Here is a 15,412-nt window from a genome sequence, read left to right as displayed (position 1 = left end):
TATTGTTTGCAGTAATAAATTTCCAGGCGAATATATCATTTCGCTCAGGGAATAGCTGCATAGGTCAATAAAATAACTGATAAGCTACCCATATAATATTAACTAATAACCGCAGGTCGTTGACTGACTCAAAAAATGGTAAGTGGCCTTTTGTGTCAACGATTGTGGATAGTTTTGTTAACTGACTCAAGCTAAGCTAAGTGGTCTTTTGGGTCAATGATTGCGGGTAGTTGACTGACTCAAGGAAAGCTAAGGGGTCTTTTGGGTTAATGAATGTGGGTGGTTGACTGACTCAATATAGCTAGAGGGTCATGCGGGTCAATGACTGTGCCGTGGACTGACTGAAGGAAAGCTAGGGAGTCTTCGCTAAATTTTTCTTTGACTCCTAGTCTAATTTTAAAATGAAATAAAAGTCAGGAATTTTTCACGATTTACAGACGATTGTCGAGTATCATCTAATCAAAAAAGCATTCTAATTTATAACACTATACTATATATCCTGAGCAGAGGTTGAGTTTTAACATAGATATTTAATTCAAAGAAGTGTTCTTGTATTGCTCGAGGAATCTATTCTAAATATCCTCCCGTGATGCCTCAGGGGGTAAAAATCTTAATTAAAATATACATCTCGCTGCTTCCTTATAAATTCATCATTTTCCTTCGCTTTAATCAAGTGTCAATTTTAGTTCATGTAAAACGATTGGCATTTAACAAAAAAGGCATTGTTGAGGGAGAGCTTCAACACATACCAGCTACCCCGACGGGATAGTGCAATAAATCAACGCATAACTTGGGAAAAAAGGGCCAGTAAACGCAGTTAAAATCTACGCTATATATCTTTATTAAGGAAGCTAAAAGAGTACACTAATCCGCGAGCGTAAATATTTTTAAACACAGACGGCTTACAATATCCTACCGCTATACAAGCACCCTTACAATATCCTACCGCTAGGTAAACACAGACGGCTCACAATGCCCTAATGCTAGGTAAAAAAAGACGAATTACAAATGAATGCCCTTCCGCTAGGTAAACACAGACGGCTTTTCTTTAATCCCATAAGGCACAAAGAGGGTGGCCCCTCCTGATGCTGACCGCTAAAAGAATGAGAGGGAGCCGACTAGGCACACTCCCTTATTAAACCAGCGGAACCCTAGTCAACAAGCGACTAGCGAGCTGCGCAGCTACATTCTTTAAACAGCCCTTCAAAGCAAGAGCTAAATTGCAAATTTAATTCGTTACTTCGTCCTTCGGAGGACCCCTGCCTACCTTAAACGGCTTGAATAAAGGACTTCCATCCTTACACAGTTGCCGTTCTGTCTTCTGAACGATCACTATCGCTCAACTGTGCTTCACACCAAGTAGACAATCCGAGGGAGAACACTTAATGCTGTAATGATTTATGGCACCGGGCATTGCGCGAGAGTGCCAGGTCAACGGCCACCAGCAGTAGTAGTGGAAATGCGCATCATCGGCGACGAGTCCGCTGGAAATACTTTCAGCCGCTGACAAGCATTGCATGACTAAGTCACATCCCGTGCCACCTCCGCAATACTTTGCTCACGTGCTGTGGTAAGAGATCAACGAGTTTTTTTCGCGTCCGCTGTCGGCCATATCCGAATGTACACTAGGAATCATTTCCACGAGCACATTGAACATGGCCAATGGAACTTCGCCCATTTGCATTTATCGCACAATCAAGCCAGTAGCAGTTACCCTCAAAGAATCAAGAAACCTCCAATATTTGATAATGTTCCGCATGTGCGACTGTTACGTAAAGTGAATTCTTTGGGAATAGAGGGAAATGTACTCCAATGGATCAGGAATTTTCTAGTAGACAGAAGACAACGTGTCAGCATTAACGGAACCGTATCTGACTGGGCAACTGTGCGCAGTGGCGTGCCGCAAGGAAGCGTTCTTGGGCCTGTTTTGTTTGTCGCTTTTATGAACGATCTCTACAAGTGTTGTCAAGCGTGTGCTCCATGTATGCCGTTTACACAAAAGTTTATAATACAGTCAAGGATGCGTCAAATAAAACGCAACTGCAATATGATCTTGTTAGTTTAGTTGACAGGGCCGATGCGTGGCAGCTGCGTTTCAATGCTGATAAGTGTAAAGTACTTCACCTCGGCAAGCACAATGAACAGCAAGATTACAGTATAACAAGACATGGTTGCAACGAGAATGTTATGATCGAGAAGTCTTGCGTGGAAAAAGATCTTGGGTTTGTGTTTACAATGAATTAAATTATCTAGGCATATTGAAAAGAGTTAAAAAAAATCCAATAAACTGCTTGGGATGATCAGACGCTCCTATATGTACCTAGATATAGAAATGATGAAGTTGTTGTTCACCTCTGTCGTACGCCCGACCCTAGAGTTTGAAAACGTTGTGTGGTCACCAGACTTAAAAAGGACAAAAATTTAGTAGAGAGTGTTCAAAGACGTGCACGTGCAAACGGATAATTCCTGGCTTAACGGGCAAGTCTTATGAAGAAAGATTGAAGATTATGAGGCTTCTTAGTCTCAGTTATCGTCGCCTGCGTGGTGACCTCATTGAAGTACCTATACAAGTATACCCACGGTTTATGCAAAGTCCCTGAAAAATTACTACGTAGAATTTGAAACAGGAACCAACACCAGGGGCCACAGCTATAAACTAAAAAACTGCGGTGCAACTCATCCATGCGACAACATTACTTCTCGCTTCGAGTCGCCGACATGTGCAACAGCCTCCCTGAAGATATAGTTAACGCTCCGAGTATGATCGTTTCAAAGAACAGACTAGACAAGCCCATGCAGGAGCAGGTTTAGTCTTGAAATGGCTCGTATCCTACGGAACAACTGAAATCTATAAGCGATTTTAAATCTACCGTCCGTTGAAAAGATTTGATCAAAAGGCCAGTCTAGTCAAGAAGAGAACAAGAATCGGCGACAGGTCTATCCAGGCCTACTCTTCAATGCCGAAGATACTATACTATACTAATATTGTGCAAAAATGTCGCTCCACTCGGTCTCACCGAAGATTACGCTGCGCAGGGCCCGTTGAGTTGCGCTGCGATTTCGAAGGCACCAGAACTCGTCAACCGGGATCAATAAATCGGGCCACAAGGAGTTTGACGAACAGCTCTCGGCGATCCGAACCGTCATGGGCGTACAAGCCTGCTGTTCGCTCCCAGGCCACGCAGCGGTATCTTGGGCTATTACTGGGAATGCTGCCGGACGGCAGGGGCCCGAACTTGAACCTCATTTGAGCGACCTCCCTATTCCCAACGACATTGTATCGCCGTCGACTGCGACAAACACGTGGTAAACAACACGTGGTAAACGCATCACATATACTTTGAAAGCTTACGGTTAACTGAAGTTAATCCCCCCCCTCACAGCTAAACCCGACGCCACTTATTTCAAAGTCGCACCGCACCATAGTGTCCAGACTCGATGACGCAAGGATGGAATATGATACCCCTCCCCACCCTGGGGCCCGGTGTCAAGGAAGGCACACAAATGTAGTGACCCTCTCATCGCAACAGCAGACAGCCGTGTGGCTACGCGTATGTCGGAGACACCACGTTTCGGGAACAGTTAGCTCTCCGATTATTGCCCTCCTGGGTCCAGATAAATTCAGTCCCACCACTTCTTCAACAACCTTTCCTTCCGAGTGTTCAGCATTCACAGCTACCAAAAGAGTCACCGAGAATTCGGAGAAATGCCATTAATGAGAGTAGTTCGGGTATCATACAAAGTTGTTTCTACGAGCAGATTATATTGTACGCCAGCTAGGCATTGGATCGAGGTGCACACAAGTGAATGCCCGCCCTTCCAGCACTGCACCCAGCCCCGTACACAACCGGTCGATCACCACTGAAATGTACGTGCGCATCACAATTGCACAGCTGCGCAAAGGCCAGGAGTACCTCAAGACACTGCAGCTGCCCCTAGAAGCGGCAGAGGCGATGTCATTTCCCGGCATCCTGCGTTAACTCTAAATCTAATCCGTAACTCCGATGGTTATGCAAGACGTCATCCACGAGAAACTCTCATAGTTTCAATGCCGACATCACATGGCCCTGACCCAAGGTCAGCTCTTTAGTCAACCAATGCAAACTATCAAAGAGGGAATCTCTTCCTCCAGGTACCGGCGAAAGGGGGGGCATCAAACATCGCGGCAGCAGCCCAGGTAAGGTCGAGTCCATCTCGCGATGAAACACGCTTGACGGATCGTATAACCGAGACTGCGCGTCTGCAGCGTTGTTCTCGGTTCCTAGCATGTAACCAATTTCGTAGTTGTATTCAGAAAGATTCGGTACAGTTCTGACTAGTTTGTAATCAATAATCTTCATGTTTTGGAGGTTTATCAACGGCTGATGGGTGAGTATGAATGATGAAGTGAACTACAATCAAGAATGGTCGGAACACCTTGACGCCACAACGCAGTGCCTCGATCGAGTTCCCTCTCAATAGCACTGCAACGCATCTACGCGGCAATAAAACTGTTGAGGCATACGCAATTATTCGCGGGTTACTCTGTTGCCGCTGCGACAGGCAAGCTCATGCTCCGCCTCCGGAACTAGCTAGACGAGTCAACGCATAACTCCAAAGGATCTGCGCCGTCCGACGGTCCGCGAAGTCCAGGAATGCCAACTGCACGTCTTCTTGTAGCTCATCATCAAAGGTGTCGAACGCCACCTCCAAAGCGCTGGTCCACTGCAACTTGCGGCCTCCATTCCCACCAGTCTTTTCACTGACGAGTCTTTGAATCTACAAAAAGTTTGGGAATTACTTTCCATTGGAAGTTAGCTAAACCCAAGAACTCGCAGTTACCTCACAGTAGTAAGACGAGGTATGCAGTTACAACTTCTTGACGGGCTTCCGGAGCCCCGTTGACGAAACCACGTATCCCAGGTACTTCAACTCTCGCATGAAGAATTGACATTTGCTGGCCTTTATATTCACCCAGTGCTGAAAGAGGGTATCGAGCACTGTGGCGACTAGTTCCAGTTATTCCTTAAAACGTCGTCCGCATAATCAGCACGTCGTCTATGTAGACGATGATCTGCCGCCAAGGACAACCGCTCAAGATCTGCTGCATTTCCCTCTGCAATGCAGATAGGGCGTTTTAGAAGCCAAAGCTCGGCTACTCGAAGTGCTAGTTACTATGCGCTGTGGAGAACGCAGTGATTTCTCTTTACGTCCAAGGCCAGCTAAAAATAACCTCTTTCTTGCCAAGTCCAGGCTCATATTAGCACACTATGCAAACTAAAGACGATATCACTTAGAAAGGCAACGAGAATCTGTCTGAAGGCATTCAGCCGACGATAGTCAACGCAAGGTCGAATTTTCCAGTCCTTCTTCCGGACAGAAACTTAGAGCGCGGACCAAGCCGATGAACTTGCTTGATCCAAGAGTTGTAATTCGCGGCTTTGTGCTTCAATTTCGTCGCTGACCGACTCCGGGAATCGTCGTGGCTTTGAAAAATAAGAGTAGAGTCATCCAGTCGAATCTCTTGAGCTGTGACCCCCTATCTTTCCTGAATCATCCCTAGTGCTGAAAACTGGTGCACGCCGCGCCAGGACTTCAAGCACACGTTCTCGATCCTCCGCTGCCAAGTCGTCACCTATCCTTCATTGCTGTACAGAAGAGAAGGTGCCTCCGGAACTCTCTCCGTCGGATGAACCGTTATGCGCTATGCAAGTTTCAAAACAAGGCAAGGCATTTCCCTCGCACGCCTCATCCTAAGACTAAGATCCCCCTCAATGCATGTCCTGGCTTCAGCTCAACACAGCCGTCGTCAAATTGTGCATAATAGTTGCTGTTCACAGTCGATCTCCAAAATCCCAAGGAAAGCATGCAGGCTGGCCGAGTCCGCGGTTTCCTCGAAATCCCACGTACCGGTAGTCCTGGTGCATAATTACCCTGATGAATTCCCGCTCTAGAGCGGAACCAGACCCTAATCACTACTCCTGGACTAATGACGAACCTAGAAGGACGAGTACCAAGTCGCACGTTCAACCTTCCGTGTCGGGAGCCGGAGCACAAGTCGACCTTCAACTCCACGAGAGAGCGATGTCACTGCCATAGTGTTCAAGAAAAATTCACAGTAACTCCCTTTTCAGCAAAGAAGACAGGAACCAAAATCAGGGGCCGGAGCTGCAAGATTGGGGACTGCAGCAGGAGCCGCGGCTTCCGCAACTATTGAAGAAGTTAGAACCATTTGCACATTAACCGAAGCAATTATGACGCTGGCCAACAAGTACACCATCAAATTTCTTGATTTGGAGTGCTCGAATAAAGATCCCAATGATACCTACAAGACCTAACTGGAATAATGTCAACAACACTCCACTGCGGAACGATTGGAAGAAAACTATGCAGTTTCTTGTGTGGCAAATTTGAGAGCTAGAAGACCCCTAACGGTTTTGACATGACGTCATTAGACTAATTGTTTAATATCGTTCGGAGAGTTCAGATTGCCGGGAGGACCTCGACAGATTTACTACTTACTGTAAAATAAAGGCTCTGAGGGATATCAGAAATGATCTCTTCCATGCCCCAGGTTCGCTGAAAGATCCTAATAAGGTTCAGAGCTAAATTGATCGAGCTGATTGAAGAAGGATGCGGGGTTAATAGCCCTTCATTTAAACAAATGCTATGAAAGAGGAGCTGCAATATGATTTGTAAAACTGCATAACTCCTGTTGTAGAGGAGTGAAACCTGGACTATTCTGAATGCACTTTTAATAAACTAGGAGTATTTGCGATGTTGCTGGATTGACCCTGAAGTCCGGGTTAGTAGCCACTAAAAGCCTTATTCTGTTTGCGCCACCGCAGGAAACAGGGAGACCTTCGAAGGCTAGACTCTGACTTCAATTCTTACGCACTTGTTGTCATCTCCTGTGTTGAATGAAATCTTAATATTTGGTCTTCGTTTCCTTCGTGTGATGAACTGCGAGAAGCGTGTCGAACCTGAAGGGTTATTGCGGAATAGGTTATTGTTCGAATTACGCCCAGTCAATAACGGCCCGTAACACTGTAAAGGCAAGCTGAAATACATGATCAATCCTATACTCAATGATGAAAAAAACTGTCTAACGATCGTTTACAGAATAAATACCGTACAGACGATCTACTATTCAAGGTTGGCTACGTTTCGAGGTCAGATGTTGTTCACTCGCCTGAAGTGACGGCTAAAGAACAAAATACCGGAACTCTTGCTTACAATGAAATATTAGACACGGATGACAGAGGGGAGCGCAGCCGTGCACCACCAATTTTGCGCACCAATAAGCCCTAAATCGAACGCCTTGGATCTCTCCGGACCTACACCAATCAGCCGTGCACCACTCGGCTTTGTCCTCTTCCGGCCCTTACCACCACCTGTCGTGCACCACCAGACCGCGGATCGAATATGACTTCCGGGCATCGTTAAATTACGTATTTTACGTAATTTCCAAAATTTATCGTCCTTCGACAAGTGACCGTTCGACCGAGGGCTGGTTCGACTCACGGCCTAGATTTCGACGGCTTGAAGTGTTGAAGGGTACGTTCCGCAAGGCAGGAATCATGATGGTCCATTACATCCAGGGCAGTGGTGGTCTTCGGCAGGCGACCCATGACAGAGTTATAATTGTTTCGGACGATGTATGAGCTCGCAAAACAACTCTACTGAAGACCATAGCAAACTAGAAAAGTCTGAATCGTGTCATCATGGAACATTTTACTGGCTTGTTCCTGAACCTGGGGATGAAAATAGTTTTGCAAGCTCTCCAGCAGCTCAATATGTGCCATTTCTCGTCGATGGATTCGACAGGAGCAACGAAGAATCATTGCCAGTTCTACATGAACACTTGGGGAAAACCTGGCATTCAGAATCCAGCATTGTGATCACCAGCCGTCCTCAGGCTTCAGAAGAACCATAACAATTATTCGGAAAAAAATGACACCACTTCCATCGAGTACAAAATGATGGCTTCGTCTGATCTACAGGAGCAGTTGGAGTTCATCGAGAGATATGGAAGTTGCTTGTCTAACGGAGCTGCAATCGCTTCGGCGATGGGCGAGAAATTTACCAAACTTGCCTGGGAAATAAAAACCAAATTCACAGAGCCAATTTTGTTGCTGTATTTCTGCTCAATTTTTTTTAAGACTCCTGAGATGATTGTCCAATGGAGAAGCTTTACCGATGTAACGAGAGACGTATGAGCTATTTAAGACGCTTATGAAAGAAAAGCTCATCGATATCTATGTCAGAGGTAAAGAAGTTTTAATCGACGACTTGTTCCTGATCATTGGCTAGTAGGCATTAGAATTCCTCGCCTGAAACAATGTCACCTTCACTGAGGATGAATTCACAAACTTGCAAGTCTATGCCATAAAAAGATTGAGTCGCACGATGATAAATGTAAAGCCGAAGCTAGTGTTATACTCGACGTTGTGACGAGAGTGGAGGAATCGTTGTCTGGCAGTAAGACTTGGTGTTACGGCTTACAATACCATATTGACAGGTGAGCACAGACTGCTTTTCTTCAATTCCATAAGGCACAGAGCGGTTGCCACTCCAGATGCTGACCGCTAAATGAATGAGAGTGAGTATAGACTCGGCACTCTCCCCTAGTAAATTAGTTACCAGCGGAACCCTGGTCAACAAGAGACTGGCGAGCTGCGCAGCCACAGCATTTCTAAAGTAAAAGAATGTTGGAGTTGGACCCAACAAGCGTAAGTCTAGTAAAGAAAAACGAAAACTTGGAATTTACATTTCGCAATTTTCGTAACAATTAACAGAACTAATAGCGAGGAAATAATTAGCAATTATTTTTTTGATTGAGTTCGTCCTTCATACATTTCAAATTTTAATTAACAGGCTTTACGATGGCTTCAAGAAGACTTGTAGCGATTATGCACAACTTGGTCTCGGTTGTTGAGTTCGAGTGTCATCAAAGTTGAAACAATTGTATGATATCTCAGTATGGATGTTGGTTCTAATATTGTATCAGTCATCTTTATAGACCTCTGTAGGAGGATAAAATGTTATAATTTCAATTATGAATTTATATGCACAATTGTACTTTCGATGAAAATTGTATGTTACAGTTTTGCCTGAGCACGCTCTGAGTAGAGGATTGTGCAATTAAAATTACCTTTGTATTCACTAGTAGAACACCTAATCGAACCATCGTGAATACAACGTTCACATTTTTTCGCTATAGTTTAGTTGCAATTTTTTCGGAGGGAAAGCTACAGGATAAAATTCAATTGTCTATCTGTCTGATATCCTATCTTCCTGATAGGCAAATGATTGTTATCTATGAAATTCTTTTAGGAAGGAGGCGTCAGTTTATTCGGTGATTCTATTTCGTTAGCATAACAATCATTTATTCCTTGAGAATTAATCAAGTGCGTAAAAATTAATCATGATCTTAATTGACTAACGCGTTAAACTTACTCGTTACTACATTATTCCACTTCAATTCACAATTCAAACACCAGATTTCTAACGAAGGGTGCAGTTAACTATGCGTTAATTCATGTAAATTATTAACTATGCGGTTATTATTAACAATGCGGTTATTAATAATTATGCGGTTAAGTCATGTAAATTATAGGCAACAATTGCCTCGACTTTCACCTGTAGCCCAATCCTGTCTCCAGATGAACGTTCATTGCATTGAGTTTCATTAAGCGACTTGACGATATTAACTATTACAGCCAAGCCTTCAAAAAATCATGTCGAAAGTTCGAGTTCGGTTGAGTTCCGCTTAATTGAAAATATGTAAACCAACTCAACTCAGTTTCAATCAAAAGTGAATTGAATTAAGGATGGATATACTATAGCTGGAAAATTTTTTTTCGTTTTCAATAAACATAAGAGCACAGCGGGAGGAACTTGAGTGCAGTAATCATGTTACTGATCCCTCTATATTTATTGCAGTTTTCCTTCATAAACTACAACAAAATTAAATTAAATTATATTATATTAATGAGTTTTAAATTTCTTGAGAATAATTGTGTACCTTTTGTTTGATAATATTATGTTGAGAACCCGATATGGCGGATCAGATATGCGACAAGCGCACAGTCTGCTTTGTGCTCGGCATTTTCAGTCTGGTGAGTTGACCTCGGATATTTTTATTTTTAATTTGTACATGTATCAACACATCGTTGTTCGCAGCGATAAAATTCTCTCTCATTACTATCTTGACTATTCCTCTTCAATCAATTACATCCAATATTTGTGATATTTTAAATTTTTATTATAATGGAGGAATAGAGGATGATCAAATTTTTTTTTATGAAGGCCAAGTATCGAAATTTCGTGTTCATATCTAATACGTGTGTTACGGTCTCATATTTTTATAATTTCGATATTATCTGGAAATTATTATCTGTTCAAGGCCGAGGCAAAAATATTATAGGTCCACACAATAAATATCAAGGCTTAACCAAACTATAACAAGCTCACGTTCATTTGCAGAGTTCATCTGAATACTAGAAATCTTTGAAATAACGCGATAAATTTGTTTAAATTTTGAACTAATGACTAAGTAACAAATTAGCAGCGCAATAATCGAATAATAAATAGCAACAAACTGTAATCATCCTATAAATCAACAACATAACAAGACGCACAGAACTTGCGCAGACTTCGATTTCGTTCGTCATAATGTTTTTCAATCAAATCTTATGCATGCAAAAGTTCAATTAAAGATGCAGGCAGTATACGTGATATCTTTCATTTCAACTGAACATTCTTCTTACAGGTCTTAATAAAACTAATCAATAATTTTTATTCAAACAATATTATTGAGTAATGTTATTCGTAACGTTAACATTGCTCAAACGATTTCAGACGATTATCAACGAGACCAGGTTTAAGATAAAAATACAATAAGAAATCTCATGTGTAGCGCTCTGACAAATTTTTAAACTACACACGACGAGATACGTAGTCATTTATTTAAGTCCTAAAACAATTTTGCAAGTTTAGTAAATTGAAAACAATTAAAATCTCACGCTATGTAACTTCAACAATGAGGGCTATATATACTGCATAATCTTGCTCTCTATAAATCTTTTTACATATAACTTTTGTGATGTTTTCACACAATCAAGGAAGCCAATTTAAAGGAATAATAATTCTAGGTACCTCTTATTTAAAATTCAACCCACAAAGTTTGAAGTGCGTTCAACCTATTCTGATTTTTCTTGATATATGAATATTTAAGTGCCATCAAAGTTTCGAAATGATCCGTTTCGTCAGCGGGATCCTCAAGTTGAATTTACTACAAATTGTTCTAATGGTTGAAGGCCCGTAGCTTGTGATTCGTTAGAGAACAGGGTGAAGGAAGTGTGACGTAAAAAAGTAAAGCAAAGTCTGGCAGTCACTGGATCGGGATAATTAGATACCGTGGAAGAAATAGATTTATGTTAAGAAAAGTTATATTCAACGAGGGTAATATATTCAAATATTGAGCAACAAATAACCGAGATAACTTCAGAAAGAACCTGCTAACCTGAAGTTTTAATGTCCAGTGTAGATGAATATTTTTAGTAGGAAGAATTATTGGAGGAAAATAGTGGAAATCAGTTGAAGAGGTGGGAATGCAGAAGTTAGACATATTTAAACTTCGGTGCCAATGAGTTGCAACACTGTTTGGCGAAGACGTTTATGGATTATGCGTGAGAGTATTTTAAAAAATCAAATCTCAAAATTGAATTTATATGCACTTAAGAAGAATTGATATACACTTAAGGCCAAATTACATCGAACCCTTTGCAAGCTCTGAATGACCCCTGAGACCTACAAGAGTACTGCTGACTTTAAATGTCTACTTATTCTGCAGATGAAATCAGAAAAATGGAATAAATGAAGGCAACCTAGAGTCAAATTTTCAAATTTACGGTGAGAAATTAGGAATTTCTCACCGATAGATAGGAAGTAGGATTAAAGGGAAGCAGACCGAAGCACAAATTAATGCATTATATAAAGTCCAATAGACTATTGATTGTGTTTATAGTTGAACTGAATCTGAATTGGAAGGACATGTCCAGCTCACAAAATATTTGATGTGCATTATACACATAATAATTTTTCTGCCGGAAACAATTATTATACACATAATAATTCGTTTATACATCCTGCGCTTCTAATTCAGTGTTTGTCTGTACCCATTCCTTTATTTATTTTTTTTAATGTTACATAGATCAATTATTAAAATTTTCCCGTGTTATCATGCTCTCTCTTCACTGAGTTAAAATGAATGATTTGAAAATGTGTTTCAACTTGTCAGGCAAAATTTAAACTTGGCAACCTAATAAAATAAAAAAAAAATAAAAATTTACATCATTTCCTTTTGGACCATCAAAATATTTCTGATTTTCATTTCAGGTGTGGGCTGTGACTAGCGCCATTGGAGCCACTTATCTTTTGATTAACATCGATCTTTACTTTAACGAACACCGACACTCCACCGAAGATTGGTCCACGAACTTCACCGAATATTGGTCCACGGACAGCACCAATGATGAGATTTTCTCCCTTATGACAGGCGAGTAAAATTTTTTCGGAATTTAAATGTAATTAGGAAGTTGTAGAAGTTAGTGTGTTACTTCCTATTCTGATATGTTGTTTTGGGAGAATTGTTTTTTTAAACAAATTTTGTTTTCATTTGATGCGCATTCAAGAGATCGTATTTGATCTACAATAGAAGTTAGAAGGCTGGCTCTAGAAGGCTGGCTCTGGTGCGAAGAATAAACTGCAAGATTTTCATTAGGGAGTGCAAGAAAACTTAGTTAAAAAAACATTGTGGGGATGTTTTTGGGTTGAAACGAAAAGAATCCGAAAAATTGCTACACTAAATAATATATGTTAATACTAGATTAAAAAAAATAATTACCTTTATGCATCAGTGTTCTGGATCATGGTCGCGTCAGCCATATCGAGTGCAATCAGCCTCATCGTCAGCAGCTTCTACATCTACGCCGTAAATAAGGTGATATGCTGTAACAAAATATACGTTTCGGAATGACTCGGAAAATTCGTGATAATAACTTTTTTTTACTGATTAATCGCTCGTAATAAAATGGAGGTACTATGTTCAAATTGGTCAAAAAAATCATTCCCAATATCAAGACATAATAAATTAGTTATTGTTATCTCAAGGAAACTTGCAGCAAGAGAAGTGGCCAATAATAGATCTTCTTAACAATTTATTTTATAACGGTTATCCCTGTAGCCTTATTCCAGTTCGTGATATCATCAGCCTGAATCATCAATGTACTTTATGAAGCTGATAAATTTCTAAATTACCGACTGGATGATTCCTAGGTGGAATGAGTATTAAAGCTTATTAAAACAATGAATTTTATAAAATAATATGACCAATGATGCTCCGATTTTTAATTTTCGGAATAAACTAGCAATCAAACCTTGTGTTTAATTAGGCGAGACAATTGTCTTTTTTCATCTGCTCTGCCATTATTTTTAATATTACTCGAAACACGTGCATTTTCATGAAAAAATACACGTTCCAACCGTCTTCAATGAATGCACTCACTCAGCCCTCTCAAAGCAATTTAATTCAAATTTCAGTTCTAAACTAGAGCATTTATTCAATAACGTAAAAATGTTAAACAAATCTTTTCTCAAATGCCAATTTAGCGATGCTTCAGTATCTCAAATGTCCGTAATATCCCGATACTATTGATGATTTAGATTTAAGATGTTGAGGCCTTGAAGTACTACCTATTAATTTCCAGGTCCAGGGTTCAAACAAACTAGCGAGCAAACTTCAATTATGTTGAAATGCCTTAATTGCAGCTAATATTACCTAAAGCTCACAATTATAAATAATTAATGAATCAGAGTGTTTGTCTCAGCGATGCTGATGTAATACTCACAAAGAAAAAATTATTTTATACAAATGTCCAATATCTATGCAAGTATTATTAATTTTTTTGATAACTTGCCTCAGGACCGCCCAAGACTCATGATTCCATACCTGGTGTGGATGATTTGTTCAACTCTGGTACTCACTATTACGACGGTGTTAACGTTCATCACTTCTCCGTTGTTCCTGTTGTCTGTTGTGATGCTACTTGTCACGGTCATCAAAGTCTTCCTTTGTCATATGGTCTACAGTCACATGCAAGAGGTAAAACATATTTGCTGTTAAAATGTAATAACTTATGTTGCAGAGCAGACCTGAAGCAAGAGATACCCGACAGAAATTTCCATTTGTTGCATGATATTTTTATGAATTATTTGTAAAGTTTATCGACTTTCCTTGAATTGTGTTTATTTATGCATCGCTGCTCGATCAAATGTACAGATTTGTACAAATTGTGCAACTGCTAATCAAAAATGCTGGTAATGTAATTCATTAGTTGATACAGAAAAGTACGAGCCTGGTTTAGTCATTTGAGTGATGATGAAATTAAATCCAATAATTTTTTGCTACTTGATTGATGAAATAATGTAATTCCTAGGTTTTACAATGGAAATTTTTTTCTCCAGACAGCGGCTGCAACGATGGAGACAATCGGGTGCAAGTGTCAAAAATCTGATGAGCTTTGAGGAACAACACGGACCAACTTAACCTCCTGTTGTCTTCATTTCCGGCACACGCGCTATGCCCTCTGGGGCGAACCTATGCCCTCTGCGGCGAACCTATGCCCTCTGGGGCAAACCTATGCCCTCTGGGGCAAACCTATGCACTCTGGGGGCGAACCTATGCCCTCTGGGGACAAACCTAAGCTCTCTGGGGGCAAACCTATGCCCTCTGGGGAGAACCTATATACCTTTTGGGGCGAACCTATGCCCTCTGGGGGCGAACCTATGCCCTCTGGGGGCAAACCTATGCCCTCTGGGGGCAAACCTATGCCCTCTGGGGGCAAACCTATGCACTCTGGGGCGAACCTATGCCCTCTGGGGACAAACCTAAGCTCTCTGGGGGAAAACCTATGCCCTCTGGGGCGAACCTATGCCTTTTGGGGCGAACCTATGCCCTCTGGGGGCAAACCTATGCCCTCTGGGGTGAACCTATGCCTTCTGGGGGCAAACCTGTGCACTCTGGGACGAACCTATGCCCTCTGGGGCAAACCTATCCCCTCTGGAGGCAAACCTATGCCCTCTGTTGCAAACCTATGCCCTCTGGGGGCAAACCTATGCCCTCTGGGACGAACCTATGCCCTCTGTTGCAAACCTATGCCCTCTGGGGGCAAACCTATGCCCTCTGGGACGAACCTATGCCCTCTGGGGCAAACCTATGCCCTCTGGGGGCAAACCTATGCCCTCTGGGGCGAACCTATGCCCTCTGGGGCAAACCTATGCCCTCTGGGGCAAACCTATGCCCTCTGGGACGAACCTATGCGCTCTGGGACAAACCTATGCCCTCTGGGACGACCCCTCGATCTCAATG

This window comes from Hyalella azteca, unplaced genomic scaffold (assembly GCF_000764305.2).
Source record: "Hyalella azteca isolate HAZT.00-mixed unplaced genomic scaffold, Hazt_2.0.2 contig15535, whole genome shotgun sequence".
Classification (NCBI taxonomy): domain Eukaryota; kingdom Metazoa; phylum Arthropoda; class Malacostraca; order Amphipoda; family Hyalellidae; genus Hyalella; species Hyalella azteca.
The sequence above is the reverse complement of the archived record's forward strand: the minus strand, read 5'-3'. Positions refer to the sequence as shown.